Raw genomic sequence first — 15,066 nt, 5'->3', positions numbered from 1 at the left:
CATTCAACAATTATTTATTAAGTGCTTACTCTGTGCCAGGCACTGTTTTAGGGCCAGGGATAAAACAGTGAACAAAACTGCAAAGCACCAGGCTTCATGGACCAGTCAAAGAAAGGACAAATAAACCAAAAATTTTAAGTATGTCAAGGATGATGCATGCTCTGAGGAAAAGCAGGGAGCAGACTGTGTGGGTGCTGGGCCTGCTTGCCTCGGGGTTGGATTCCCCGCTCAGAACGGGAGGGTGGGTGCCGCCGCCTGCAGGCCGAGCTCCGGCCTCAAAGAGTCCATCTGAGGAGAGGCACTGAGAGCCCTGGGCGAAGGAGGAGAAGCCTCCCCGGGCAGTGGGGGCCGTTTCCCCAGACTCAGCTCTGCCACAGCCTCGGTGCTGCCTGCTCCCTGCCGGTGATGTGGGGGGCTTTCCCCCACCTTTGCGGGGAGACAAGGACTGGCGGCTTCCGGTGTTCGTAGCACCTGGGTTGCTAGTCTCTTCCGGCTTCGCAGCCATCACTCGGGGAACTAATTTCCGGCGTTAAATCCCTCCTGTTTCAAATGCTTGAGTGATTTCTGTTTTCTAGTTGACACTTGACTTAATTCTTTGAGTAAGGGGACAGAGAGCATGGTGGACGTGGGTATTTCGGGGAGAATCATGCAGAGCCCTTGGTGAAGAGCTGACCCGACATGTGCAGGAAATGAGCAAGCAACCCAACCTGGGTGACACGGCGCCCAGGAGGAACCGCCGGGGCAAGGGCCTGAGGCTCAGCTGCAGAACCGTGAGCTCCCGTGACCTGGGGAAACTGGGCTAAGGGTGCAGGGAGGGACGGAGATGAAGTTAGGGAAGCGGCAGGGACGACAGGTGGTGAACGGTCTTGTGGGCCTTTGTACAGGCTTTAGAGTCCAGAGGTTTAAGAGGAGAAACATCACTTGACCTGCGTTTAAAAGAATCACAGGCTACTCTGAGGACAATAAACTATAGGAGCAAAAGAGAGAAACAGGAGGCGTCTATCTGCCACGGCAGATGGTGGTGGTTAGCAGCGGGAAGCCTGAGGGTGTACCATGAAAATAGGACCGCAGAACTTGCTAGCTGACTGGGGGTGAATGGTGTGATGTGAAGAGAGGAGTCAGGTGTAACCCAGCTTTGTTTCTGAACAACTGGAAGACTGGAGTGTGTACTCACTAACGTGACCAAGCCTTGGGGAGGAACAACTCCGAGGAGAAAATCAGTGTGTCCAGTTGCCAGTTGGATACACAGACCTGAAATTGGGAAGGGAGCCTGAGCATGGGTGGGGGAGGGGTCCATCTGGGGGATACAGTGTGGAGACACAGGATTGGACGGGGTCACTCAGATAAAAAAGAAATCGAGAACTGATCCCTAGTCATTGACAGATTAAAGATAAGGATAAACTGTGTTGTGCATTTTGTGGGTTTTTTTTTTTTAATTTTATTTTGTAATACTGCCTTTTTTTTTTATTTTATTTTATTTTAAAATTTTACATAATTGTATTAGTTTTGCCAAATATCAAAATGAATCCGCCACAGGTATACATGTGTTCCCCATCCTGAACCCTCCTCCCTCCTCCCTCCCCATACCATCCCTCTGGGTCGTCCCAGTACACCAGCCCCAAGCATCCAGTATCGTGCATCGAACCTGGACTGGCAACTCGTTTCATACATGATATTTTACATGTTTCAATGCCATTCTCCCAAATCTTCCCACCCTCTCCCTCTCCCACAGAGTCCATAAGACTGTTCTATACATCAGTGTCTCTTTTGCTGTCTCGTACACAGGGTTATTGTTACCATCTTTCTAAATTCCATATATATGTGTTAGTATACTGTATTGGTGTTTTTCTTTCTGGCTTACTTCACTCTGTATAATAGGCTCCAGTTTCATCCACCTCATTAGAACTGATTCAAATGTATTCTTTTTAATGGCTGAGTAATACTCCATTGTGTATATGTACCACAGCTTTCTTATCCATTCATCTGCTGATGGACATCTAGGTTGCTTCCATGTCCTGGCTATTATAAACAGTGCTGCGATGAACATTGGGGTACATGTGTCTCTTTCCCTTCTGGTTTCCTCAGTGTGTATGCCCAGCAGTGGGATTGCTGGATCATAAGGCAGTTCTATTTCCGGTTTTTTAAGGAATCTCCACACTGTTCTCCATAGTGGCTGTACTAGTTTGCATTCCCACCAACAGTGGAAGAGGGTTCCCTTTTCTCCACACCCTCTCCAGCATTTATTATTTGTAGACTTTTGGATCGCAGCCATTCTGACTGGTGTGAAATGGTACGTCATAGTGGTTTTGATTTGCATTTCTCTGATAATGAGTGATGTTGAGCATCTTTTCATGTGTTTGTTAGCCATCTGTATGTCTTCTTTGGAGAAATGTCTATTTAGTTCTTTGGCCCATTTTTTGATTGGGTCATTTATTTTTCTGGAGTTGAGCTGTAGGAGTTGCTTGTATATTCTCGAGATTAGTTGTTTGTCAGTTGCTTCATTTGCTATTATCTTCTCCCATTCTGAAGGCTGTCTTTTCACCTTGCTAATAGTTTCCTTTGATGTGCAGAAGCTTTTAAGGTTAATTAGGTCCCATTTGTTTATTTTTGCTTTTATTTCCAATATTCTGGGAGGTGGGTCATAGAGGATCCTGCTGTGATGTATGTCAGAGAGTGTTTTGCCTATGTTCTCCTCTAGGAGTTTTATAGTTTCTGGTCTTACATTGAGATCTTTAATCCATTTTGAGTTTATTTTTGTGTATGGTGTTAGAAAGTGTTCTAGTTTCATTCTTTTACAAGTGGTTGACCAGATTTCCCAGCACCACTTGTTAAAGAGATTGTCTTTAATCCATTGTATATTCTTGCCTCCTTTGTCAAAAATAAGGTGTCCGTATGTGCGTGGATTTATCTCTGGGCTTTCTATTTTGTTCCATTGATCTGTATTTCTGTCTTTGTGCCAGTACCATACTATCTTGATAACTGTGGCTTTGTAGTAGAGCCTGAAGTCAGGTAGGTTGATTCCTCCAGTTCCGTTCTTCTTTCTCAAGATCGCTTTGGCTATTCGAGGTTTTTTGTATTTCCATACAAATTGTGAAATTATTTGTTCTAGCTCTGTGAAGAATGCTGTTGGTAGCTTGATAGGGGTTGCATTGAATCTATAGATTGCTTTGGGTAGTATACTCATTTTCACTATATTGATTCTTCCAATCCATGAACATGGTATATTTCTCCATCTGTTAGTGTCCTCTTTGATTTCTTTCACCAGAGTTTTATAGTTTTCTATATATAGGTCTTTAGTTTCTTTAGGTAGATATATTCCTAAGTATTTTATTCTTTCCGTTGCAATGGTGAATGGAATTGTTTCCTTAATTTCTCTGTTTTCTCATTATTAGTGTATAGGAATGCAAGGGATTTCTGGGTGTTGATTTTATATCCTGCAACTTTACTATAGTCATTGATTAGTTCTAGTAATTTTCTGGTGGAGTCTTTAGGGTTTTCTATGTAGAGGATCATGTCATCTGCAAACAGTGAGAGCTTTGCTTCTTCTTTTCCAATTTGGATTCCTTTTATTTCTTTTTCTGCTCTGATTGCTGTGGCCAAAACTTCCAAAACTATGTTGAATAGTAATGGTGAGAGTGGGCACCCTTGTCTTGTTCCTGACTTTAGAGGAAATGCTTTCAATTTTTCACCATTGAGGATAATGTTTGCTGTGGGTTTGTCATATATAGCTTTTATTATGTTGAGGTATGTTCCTTCTATTCCTGCTTTCTGGAGAGTTTTTATCATAAATGGATGTTGAATTTTGTCAAAGGCTTTCTCTGCATCATTGAGATAATCATATGGTTTTTATTTTTCAATTTGTTAAGGTGGTGTATTACATTCATTGATTTGCGGATATTGAAGAATCCTTGCATCCCTGGGATAAAGCCCACTTGGTCATGGTGTATGATCTTTTTAATGTGTTGTTGGATTCTGATTGCTAGAATTTTGTTAAGGATTTTTGCATCTATGTTCATCAGTGATATTGGCCTGTAGTTTTCTTTTTTTGTGGGATCTTTGTCAGGTTTTGGTATTAGGGTGATGGTGGCCTCATACAATGAGTTTGGAAGTTTACCATCCTCTGCAATTTTCTGGAAGAGTTTGAGTAGCATAGGTGTTAGCTCTTCTCTAAATTTTTGGTAGAATTCAGCTGTGAAGCCGTCTGGACCTGGGCTTTTGTTTGCTGGAAGATTTTTGATTACAGTTTCAATTTCCGTGCTTGTGATGGGTCTGTTAAGATTTTCTATTTCTTCCTGGTCGAGTTTTGGAAAGTTGTACTTTTCTAAGAATTTGTCCATTTCTTCCACGTTGTCCATTTTATTGGCATATAATTGTTGATAGTACTCTCTTATGATCCTTTGTATTTCTGTGTTGTCTGTTGTGATCTCTCCATTTTCATTTCTAATTTTATTGATTTGATTTTTCTCCCTTTGTTTCTTGATGAGTCTGGCTAGTGGTTTGTCAATTTTATTTATCCTTTCAAAAAACCAGCTTTTGGTTTTGTTGATTTTTGCTATGATCTCTTTTGTTTCTTTTGCATTTATTTCTGCTCTAAGTTTTAAGATTTCTTTCCTTCTACTAACCCTGGGGTTCTTCATTTCTTCCTTTTCTAGTTGCTTTAGGTGTAGAGTTAGGTTATTTATTTGACTTTTTTCTTGTTTCTTGAGGTGTGCCTGTATTGCTATGAACTTTCCCCTTAGGACTGCTTTTACCGTGTCCCACAGGTTTTGGGTTGTTGTGTTTTCATTTTCATTCGTTTCTATGCAAATTTTGATTTCTTTTTTGATTTCTTCTGTGATTTGTTGGTTATTCAGCAGCGTGTTGTTCAGCCTCCATATGTTGGAATTTTTAATAGTTTTTCTCTTGTAATTGAGATCTAATCTTACTGCATTGTGGTCAGAAAAGATGCTTGGAATGATTTCTATTTTTTTGAATTTACCAAGGCTAGCTTTATGGCCCAGGATGTGATCTATCCTGGAGAAGGTTCCATGTGCGCTTGAGAAAAAAGTGAAATTCATTGTTTTGGGATGAAATGTCCTATAGATATCAATTAGGTCTAACTGGTCTATTGTATCGTTTAAAGTTTGTGTTTCCTTGTTAATTTTCTGTTTAGTTGATCTATCCATAGGTGTGAGTGGGGTATTAAAGTCTCCCACTATTATTGTGTTATTGTTAATTTCTCCTTTCATACTTGTTAGCATTTGTCTTACATACTGCGGTGCTCCTGTGTTGGGTGCATATATATTTATAATTGTTATATCTTCTTCTTGGATTGATCCTTTGATCATTATGTAGTGACCTTCTTTGTCTCTTTTCACAGCCTTTGTTTTAAAGTCTATTTTATCTGATATGAGTATTGCTACTCCTGCTTTCTTTTGGTCCCTATTTGCATGGAAAATCTTTTTCCAGCCCTTCACTTTCAGTCTGTATGTGTCCCCTGTTTTGAGGTGGGTCTCTTGTAGACAACATATGTGGGGGTCTTGTTTTTGTATCCATTCAGCCAGTCTTTGTCTTTTGGTTGGGGCATTCAACCCATTTACGTTTAAGGTAATTACTGATAAGTATGATCCCGTTGCCATTTACTTTATTGTTTTGGGTTCGAATTTATACACCGCTTTTGTGTTTCCTGTCTAGAGAATATCCTTTAGTATTTGTTGGAGAGCTGGTTTGGTGGTGCAGAATTCTCTCAGCTTTTGCTTGTCTGAAAAGCTTTTGATTTCTCCTTCATACTTGCATTTTGATCCCCACAGCAGTTTTATTTATGTACCTGGGCACATTCTTCCTGTTGGATGTGCATCAAGTTCATGCCAACAGTGTATGTCATCATTATATTTTAGATGTACAGCTAATAAGAGCTTCCCAGGTGGCTTGGTGGTAAAAGAATCCACTTGCCAGTGCAGGAGACACAGGATACATGGGTTTGTTCCCTGGGTGGGGAAGATCTCCTGGAGAAGGAAATGGCAACCCGCTCCAGTATTCTTGCCTGGGAAATCTGGGACAGAGGAGCCTGGCAGGCCACAGTCCATGGAGTCACAAAGAGTTGGACCTGACTGAGCACGCACATACACACATACATGTAATACATTTTTATCAGGTTGGAAAAATCTATAAAATGAGAAAACTGCCACCATGCCATCCTGAGGAGACACCTATTATCTGTGGTGGAGGAGAACCGTACTTCTTCTCCTTGCTAAGTGGCTTGCAAGCTCAGTTTCCAGTGGGCTCTTATGACTTTATTTTAGCAAGCATTATAAACACTGACATTTTTTTCTTTTTCTATAAGAATGGAACTTGTTTTAAGAAATCACAAAAAGAATCAATGCATGGTATGGAGAGGGAGGAGGGTTCAGGATGGGGAACACATGTATACCTGTGGCGGATTCATTTTAATATTTGGCAAAACCAATACAATATTGTAAAGTTTAAAAATAAAATAAAATTTAAAAAAATTAAAAATTAAAAAAAAAAAGAATCAATGCAGGAGTTTAAGATTAGAGGCAATATTTCTTTAAAAATTCATTTGATCGTTTTCCACCTCAGTCATTCAAATCAGGAAAGCATCTTCCTCAACACATATCAGAATGGAGCACCTAACTTATTTGAAGCAGATATTCAGATGGAAAATAAGTTTTTTAAGCACTTATCTTCACTGTTAAAAATAGGTTATCTGCAAGCTGATACGGTTGTGGTGAAGACCGCTCAGTTATGTCTGACTCTTTGTGACCCCATGGACTGTAGCCTATCAGGCTCCTCTGTCCATGGGATTTTCCAGGCAATAGTACTGGAGTGGATTGCCATTTCCTTCTCCAGGGACCTTCCTGACCCAGGGATCAAACCTGGGTCTCCCACATTGTAGACAGATGCTTAACCATCTGAGCCACCAGGGAAGTCCATGCAAGCTTATAAGGACTCTTTAAATAATCATAGTAATAGTGACCATGTATTAAACAATATTAAATAATACTAGTTATTTTATGGAATCTCATTTATCCTTGTAACAATCCTAAAAAATCCTAAAACTCCTATTGCACTTTATAAATAAAGAAGTGGGATTTAAAATTATTTTATTTTTCTTATCCAAGGTCATATGGTAAATGTCAAAATCCAAATTCTGTCTCATAAAGTCTCATTTTCAATGTTCTCATGGAATATGAATGTTTTAACACTCTATTATGTCCAGTACTCACCACCACTCAAAACAAAACAATACATAATTTCCTTGCACACATTTGTTATTTACCTATGAGAACCTGATTCTCCTGTTCACTCCCCAGCCTGCAGCTGCACCCAGCAGGCTCCATTGTAGCATGTTTCCTGGTTCTTCTGTAATATGTTTCACCAAAGTTCTGATTTCACGATTGCTGTGGTTTATTTTCTCAATATGTGTAAAGGAAAAGGAAAGAACACAGTACCTTCCCTGTTAAGCAATCCTACAACACACCAAGTAACCAAAGGCAATAACCCAGGTTATGGTTACTGGACCCAATGGTGCCTGCATCCTTCCATGAAAACACTCCTGCTGAATGCAGTTATCAAAGAGGCTCTGGGAAACTCAGAAGTCTCATCTCATCAGCCTCTTGGCCAGGAACTCCCTTATTTTATAGTAATTAAAAAATAACTAAAATATTGACTTGCAAGTGATTTATACAGAACTGCCTAAGCAAAGTATGACAATATGATGATTGAAATTCTGTATTTCACTAATTATTTCACATCCATGACCTTATTTGGTTCTCAAGATGATCTTGGGAGATAAAAAAGAAAATGGTAGTAATTAGTCCATTTAATGTGGAAAAAAAGTTAAGATACATACTGAGATGATAACAAAGATGGAATTCATATTAGATACCCTAGCTTGTGGTTCTGTGTTCTTTTTACTATAACTCTTTTCTGTATAATATTCTTTGCTTCTCCAACTTCTTGTATGTTGTTCTTAATGTTGTTTTAGCCTTTACTGACTCTTTTCCTAAATGTAAGGACCATGCCTTAGGAAGTTTTATATTTAATATAATGTCAAATACCTAAGAGGCCTCAAGGAATATGTATTGGGTTGGAATAAACAATCTTGTAGTCATACTGTTATGATCTTGTTTAGGCCTTCATGTTCCCTGAATTTATTTCATGAGAAATAAGCCTTCCTGAGGTCTCAGTGGTGGTTTAGGAAATATTAAAATCCAGCTCACTGCCTTGAATCATCCAAAGAAGACAAATATTCAGGAAATTTAAAATTTAACACCCCAAAACATAAATGCCAGTCACCCTAAGTGTTATGAGAGTGGAAGCAGCCTTAAGTGGAAACAGCTGTTCACAAACCCACAGAGCTACAGCTTTCTAAAGATGTCACATATACAGACAGCCAGTTAGTTAACCTGAATGAACAAGATGCTGATGTTTCTTGAGGAAGCTGCAGGTCAATCCTGATGGTCATCCAGTTGGCAGGGACAGTCCTGACACTCTCCAAATATTGCCTTCCCCTCTCCCCTGAGCAGGCCTCTCTGCTGGCTGAACTCAGCCGGGCCTCAGGCAGAGTCCAGACTGAGTCCCGTCACTTCTCAGGATGGAACCTGCCCACCTTTCTCCTTGGTTGCAGCCTCTGGGCCAGTGATCCTGGGCTGGGTTGGAATTGGAGTTAGACTGCCAGACCCTCCTTTTCTTATTCCTCATTTTGATTTTTCATGGCCATGGGTAGTAGCTAGATCTTAGTTCTTTGCTTCATTCCCTTATGGGAACCTGAAATTTTCATTGAATGATGTTGAGCTATTTATAACACGTGGGCCAGAGTCATCATCTAGTGCTGAAACTCTGAAACCTACCCCTTTTGAGAAAAAGCTGTGATAACTGAGCTCTTCAAACTGAGCTCCAGTAAATCTGCAAAGGAAAATCATTTAAATCTTCTAGTATCTGTGTGGAAGGGACTACCTCCCCCCCCCCAAAAAAAAACATAAAATACACTTAACAATTTCTTCCTTAGAGCAGTAATTCTTAATTCTAGAGGCATTCCTCAGTCAGTTTGACTGCTGTAACAAAATACCATAAACTGGGTGGCCTAAACATGAATTTCTCACAGTTCTAGTGGCTGGAAGATCAGAGTGCCAGCATGGTGAACTTCTTGGTGAGAGATCTCTTCTTGGTTATGTCCTCACATGGCATGTTATATCCTTCTTGGTGTGTATAAGCAGGGAGAGAGAGAGAAAGGGAGATCTCCTGCCTCCTCCTCTTTTTATAAGGGCACTAATTTCATCATCAGCGCCCCACCCTTATGACTTAATCTAACCCTGCTTATCTCCCCAAAGCCCTATGTCCAAATATCACTACACTAGGTATTATTAATAGGATTTCAACATACAAATTTTGAGGGGATATAAACATTTGGTCCAAAGCAATACCAGTGCACAATTAGAATCATTTGAGGAGCTTTTTTATTTACTAATAATTAGGCTCCTTTCTCCCAGACCAATTACATTAGAATCTCAGGAGAGTGGGGCTTGAGATTGCACATTTCTGAGAAGCTCCCAAATGACTATCAACTACAAATTGGCGTTTGCCAAGAGCATTTGCCATCTGCTTCTGCAGAGACTGAATCCGGTGCTGCTGCAGCTGTTGACCCTCAACATGCCCTGAAGGCAGTTCAGGGTGGAGAGTGAGGCATTCTGTGCTCCGGGGACACTGGGGAACAGGTCTTTAGATAGATATTTTTAGGAACTGATTTCACGATCCCAGTCCTTTTATCTCATATCTCGAAAAGCTTTCATGGTGACATCATCAGCCTGGTGACTATTAGAAAACCTTTTGTAAAGTAAGCCTTGATTGCATTGATCTCCACCTTCACCAAAATCTTATGCCCATGTGACACAATCACTAAAGCCCGCAAGCCTAGAGCCCATGCTCTGCAACAAGAGAAGCTGCCAAAATGAGATGCTCACACACCGCAACTACAGCGTATCCCCCACTCACCACAACTAGAGAATGTCTGTGTGCAGCAATGAAGACCTATCACAGCCAAAAATAAATAAACACATTTTTTAAAATTAACTGGAAGGTTTCTAAAATACAGATTGTTAGGCCCCACTTTAGACTTAAGGATTCATTAGGTGATGTTGATATGGTTGGTCCGGAAATGCCACTTTGAAATCACTATAGTGTGCCCTGCCCCCATCAGCACCGCTCCTGCTTTTTTGGTCCTCCTAACTCATTGTGGCTGCAATGGTGAAAGTCTGAGAGGACAGAAAGCACAACCAAGGAAGACAGGTAGAAAACCCCATCCCTCAACTGTGCTTGGATCTGGGTCTATATGTTGTTATTGTTGTTTAGTTCCTCAGTCCTGTTTGACTCTTTGCCACTCCATGGATGCAGCATGCCAGGCTTCCCTGTCCATCACCAATTCCCAAAACTTGCTCAAATTCATGTCCATCGAGTTGGTGATGCTATCCAACCATCTCATCCTCTGTCATCCCCTTCTCCTCCCACCTTCAATCTTTCCCAACATAAGGGTCTTTTCCAAGAAGTCAGTTCTTTTTATCAGGTGGCCAAAGTATTGGAGCTTCAGCTTCAGCATCAGTCCTTCCAATGAATATTCTGGGTTGGTTTCCTTTAGGATGGGCTGATTTGATCTCCTTGGTGCCCAAACGACTCTCAAAAGTCTTCTCCAAAAACCACAATTTGAAAGCATCAATTCTTCAGTACTCAGGCTTCTTTATGGTCCAACTCTCACATCCATCCATGACTACTGGAAAAAAGCATAGCTTTGACTATACAAACCTTTGTCGGTAAAGTAATGTCTCTGCTTTTTAATACACTGCCTAGGTTTGTCATAGCTTTTCTTCCAAGGAGTGAGTGTCTTTTAACTTCATAGCTGCAGTCACTGTCAAAGAAGGCAATGACAACTCACTCCAGTCCTCTTGCCTGGAAAATCCCATGGACGGAGGAGCCTGATAGGTTGCAGTCCATGGGGTCGTGAAGAGTCAGATAGGACTGAGCGACTTCACTTTCACTTTCACTTTCCTGCATTGGAGAAGGAAATAGCAACCCACTCCAATGTTCTTGCCTGGAGAATCCTGGGGACGGTGGAGCCTGGTGGGCTGCCGTCTATGGGGTCACACAGAGTCGGACACGACTGAAGTGAGTTAGCAGCAGCAGCAGCAGCAGTGAGTGATTAAAGACAGCTGTGACAAGAAGGAGAGGGTGAAGTAATACAACTCCAGTGTTTGTGACAGCCTAGGGCTTTGTGGCTCAGCTAATAAAAAAAATCTGCCTGCAGTGCGGGAGACCTGGGTTTGATCCCTGGGTTGGGAAGATCTCCTGGAGAAAGGAAAGGCTACCCACTCCAGTATTCTGGTCTGGAGAATTCCATGGACTGTATGGTCCATGGGTTCACAAAGAGTTGGACACAACTAAGCGACTTTCACTTTACTTTCACTTTTCAGGGCAGTCCAGGCAGCACTAACCAACCACCCCGGCTAGCTGGATTTTGGAGTGAGCCATTACTAAGTAGGGTGATTCCATCAGGGAAAGTCAAAACTCGATTTCTAGGGATTAATAGAAATCAATCAGGTTCCACAAACTTCTGCAGAGTTACTAGAAAATACGGGGTTCAGCCATTGACAACATTCAAACACCACTGACTAGAAGAGAATGAAACAAGATTACAGAACAAGGCACAGACCTGAATTAGCTCTCTCTTAACCTCTGTCTTAACCGCTTTCAACTCTCATAGTTGAGTGGACCCAATAGGTCAAGTCTGGTTTTTACAATTTGCTGAGCTTAATTCTTTGAATCTTGACTATTTAAAAGTCTCCGTGTGTCACCTAGTGAAAACTGAGCTGAAAAATGTGCTGTTTCATCTGTTCTGCAGGGTCTGACCACTGTTCAGTAAAGGGAAAAATACAAACATATACAATCTACTCCAGTGCTTCTCTAATGTTAATGGGCATTTGAATCACTGAGGGAATAGGGTACAACGAGATGCAAAATAGCCTTGAGTACAGCCTGAGATTCTTTGAAAAGCATTTAAATCTATCCCATCTGAACTGGTATTATAGATTATATCACAAATGTCAAAATACTGAAAGAAAACATGGGAGAATTTTTTTAAACATTTTTTTCCTTTCTACATAAGTTGCAAATCCAAAACCATAATAGAAAAAAAAAAAAAAAAAAAAAAAAAAAACTGAAAAATACAACAAAAATCTAAATTTCCCCCAAGGTAAAAAGTACTATAATCAGGGCAAAACAGAAAAAATATTTGCATATGGAAAGGGATTGTTTCCCTTTTTAATGTTGAAATTTCTTCACTAAGAAAATGACTTATCAACTTAGAAACTCAAATTGTCAAATGACAGGAACAGTTCAAGGTCAATAGAAGGAGGGCTTACATATGAATCTATGCTCAATATCACTCATAGTTGAAATAATGTAAAAAGTAATGGAGATATACATGTGTATATATAGATACAAATAACTTTGATGATCTTAGAGGTAATATGCATTTTATCTCTAAGATCGTCAAAGTTATTTGTCTGCTTTTATATGTGAAACATTGTTGATGGGAGTTAATTCTGTTGGTGGGTATAGGATAAAAACCATTACCACATCCTGCTGGTAGAGATGTAAACTGTTGCAATGTAGTTGATGGGCAATTAAAATACATATAGCTTATGATTCAGTGAAGACCATGTCCAGAAATTTATCCTAAGGATATATTTGCATATATGCATATGTGTTCCATGTCCAGTTCTAACTGTTGCTTCCTGACCTGCATATAGGTTTCTCAAGAGGCAGGTCAGGTGGTCTGGTATGCCCATCTCTTGAAGAATTTTCCACAATTTATTGTGATCCACACAGTCAAAGGCTTTAGCATAGTCAATAAAGCAGAAATAGATGTTTATATGCAGGTCAGGAAGCAACAGTTAGAACTGGACATGAAACAACAGACTGGTTCAAAATAGGAAAAGGAGTGTGTCAAGGATGTATATTGTCACCCTGCTTATTTAACTTATATGCATCATGAGAAATGCTGGGCTGGAGGAAGCACAAGCTGGAATCAAGATTGCCGGGAGAAATATCAGTAACCTCAGATATGCAGATGATACCACCCTTATGGCAGAAAGTGAAGAGGAACTAAAAAGCCTCTTGATGAAAGTGAAAGAAGAGAGTAAAAAAGTTGGCATAAAACTCAAAATTCAGAAAACTAAGATCATGGCATCTGGTCCCATCACTTCATGGCAAATAGATGGGGAAACAGTGGAAACAATGTCAGACTTTATTTTGGGGGGCTCCAAAATCACTGCAGATGGTGACTGTAGCCATAAAATTAAAAGACGCTTACTGCTTGGAAGGAAAGTTATGACCAACCTAGATAGCATATTGAAAAGCAGAGACATTACTTTGCCAACAAAGGTCCGTCTAGTCAAGGCTATGGTTTTTCCAGTGGTCATGTATGGATGTGAGAGCTGGACTGTGAAGAAAACTGAGCACCAAAGAATTGATGCTTTTGAACTTTGGTGTTGGAGAAGACTCTTGAGAGTCCCTTGGACTGCAAGGAGGTCCAACCAGTCCATCCTAAAGGAGATCAGCCCTGGGTGTTCATTGGAAGGACTGATGTTAAAGCTGAAACTCCAATACTTTGGCCACCTTATGCGAAGAGTTGACTCATTGGAAAAGACTCTGATGCTGGGAGGGATTGGGGGCAGGAGGAAAAGGGGATGCCAGAGGATGAGATGGCTGGATGACATCACCAACTCGATGGACATGAGTTTGAGTAAACTCCAGGAGTTGGTGATGGACAGGGAGGCCTGGCGTGCTGTGATTCATGGGGTCACAAAGAGTTGGACACGACTGAGTGACTGAACTGAACTGAACTGATATATATGTGTGTATGTGCACATATACACAAGGTTGAGTTTCCCAGAAAATCACTGTGGCCCTGCTTTTAGTAAATTGTTAGAAATAATCAATATGAATAAAGGACCAATTAAATAAATTACTATACATCGTTACAACTGAATACAATGCAACCACTAAAAAGACTAAAATATAACATACCATTGATATTAAAAGATATCTAAGGACTTTATCAAAATTAAAAACCTTTGCCCTATGAAAGGCTCTCTGAAGATGACAAAGAAACAAGCCACATTCAGAATACCCTGGACCCCACAGCCAGCCATATAAAGAACTAGCCCCTATCCACCATCAGGCACAAAATCAGGGCCCTGCAGCCAGAGACCTCAAGAAATGGCTCGAGCCACCAGCTTGGTGGCACCAGATTTCAGACAACTTGCACCCCTCAGCAAACCACCCCAGGATCCAGCTGTACTTGCCAGTGGGCCAATACCAGCTTTGGAACACCCTAAAGCCCACAGCCAGCAATGTCAGGAACCAGCCCCACCTACCAGCAGGCCAACACTAGAACTGAGATACCTGACCCTGCAACCACCCACCCCAAAACCCAGCCCTACCCACCAGCGGGCCATCACCAGCCTGAGACCCCAGGTTTCTACAGTCAGCTGCCTCATGGTGAGGCCCCACCCACCACCAGCCAGCAGCCTCCTCAGGCCAAGGGCCAATGGTGCCTACCAGACTTAACATAGTAGTCAGCCCTCTACAACAGAAAGATTCAGAGTTCACATAGGGGGCACCCTTAGAACATACAGTTCTGGTGACCAGAGAGGAGTGCATTTCTGGGATGCATAGGATGTCTCATACCAAAGGCCACTTCTCCAAGACTGAGAAATCTAACCAATCTACCAAATACACAGAAATAAGATTAGCAAATCAGGCAAAATGAAGCAACAGAGGAACATGTTCCAAATGGAAGAACAAGATAAAATCCCAGGAGAAGAACTAAATGAAGTGGAGATAAGTGACCTATCCAATAAAGAGATCAAAGTAATGACCATAGAGATGACCAAAGAACTTGAGAGAAGAATAAATGAACAGAACAGAGAAGTTAGAAGAAGAACCAGAGATGCAGAATACAATAAATGAGATAAAAATTATACTAGACAGAATAAATAGATTAGATTATAC

The sequence above is a fragment of the Bubalus bubalis genome, chromosome 16, assembly GCF_019923935.1.
Source record: "Bubalus bubalis isolate 160015118507 breed Murrah chromosome 16, NDDB_SH_1, whole genome shotgun sequence".
Lineage (NCBI taxonomy): Eukaryota > Metazoa > Chordata > Mammalia > Artiodactyla > Bovidae > Bubalus > Bubalus bubalis.
This window is presented reverse-complemented; position numbering follows the sequence as displayed.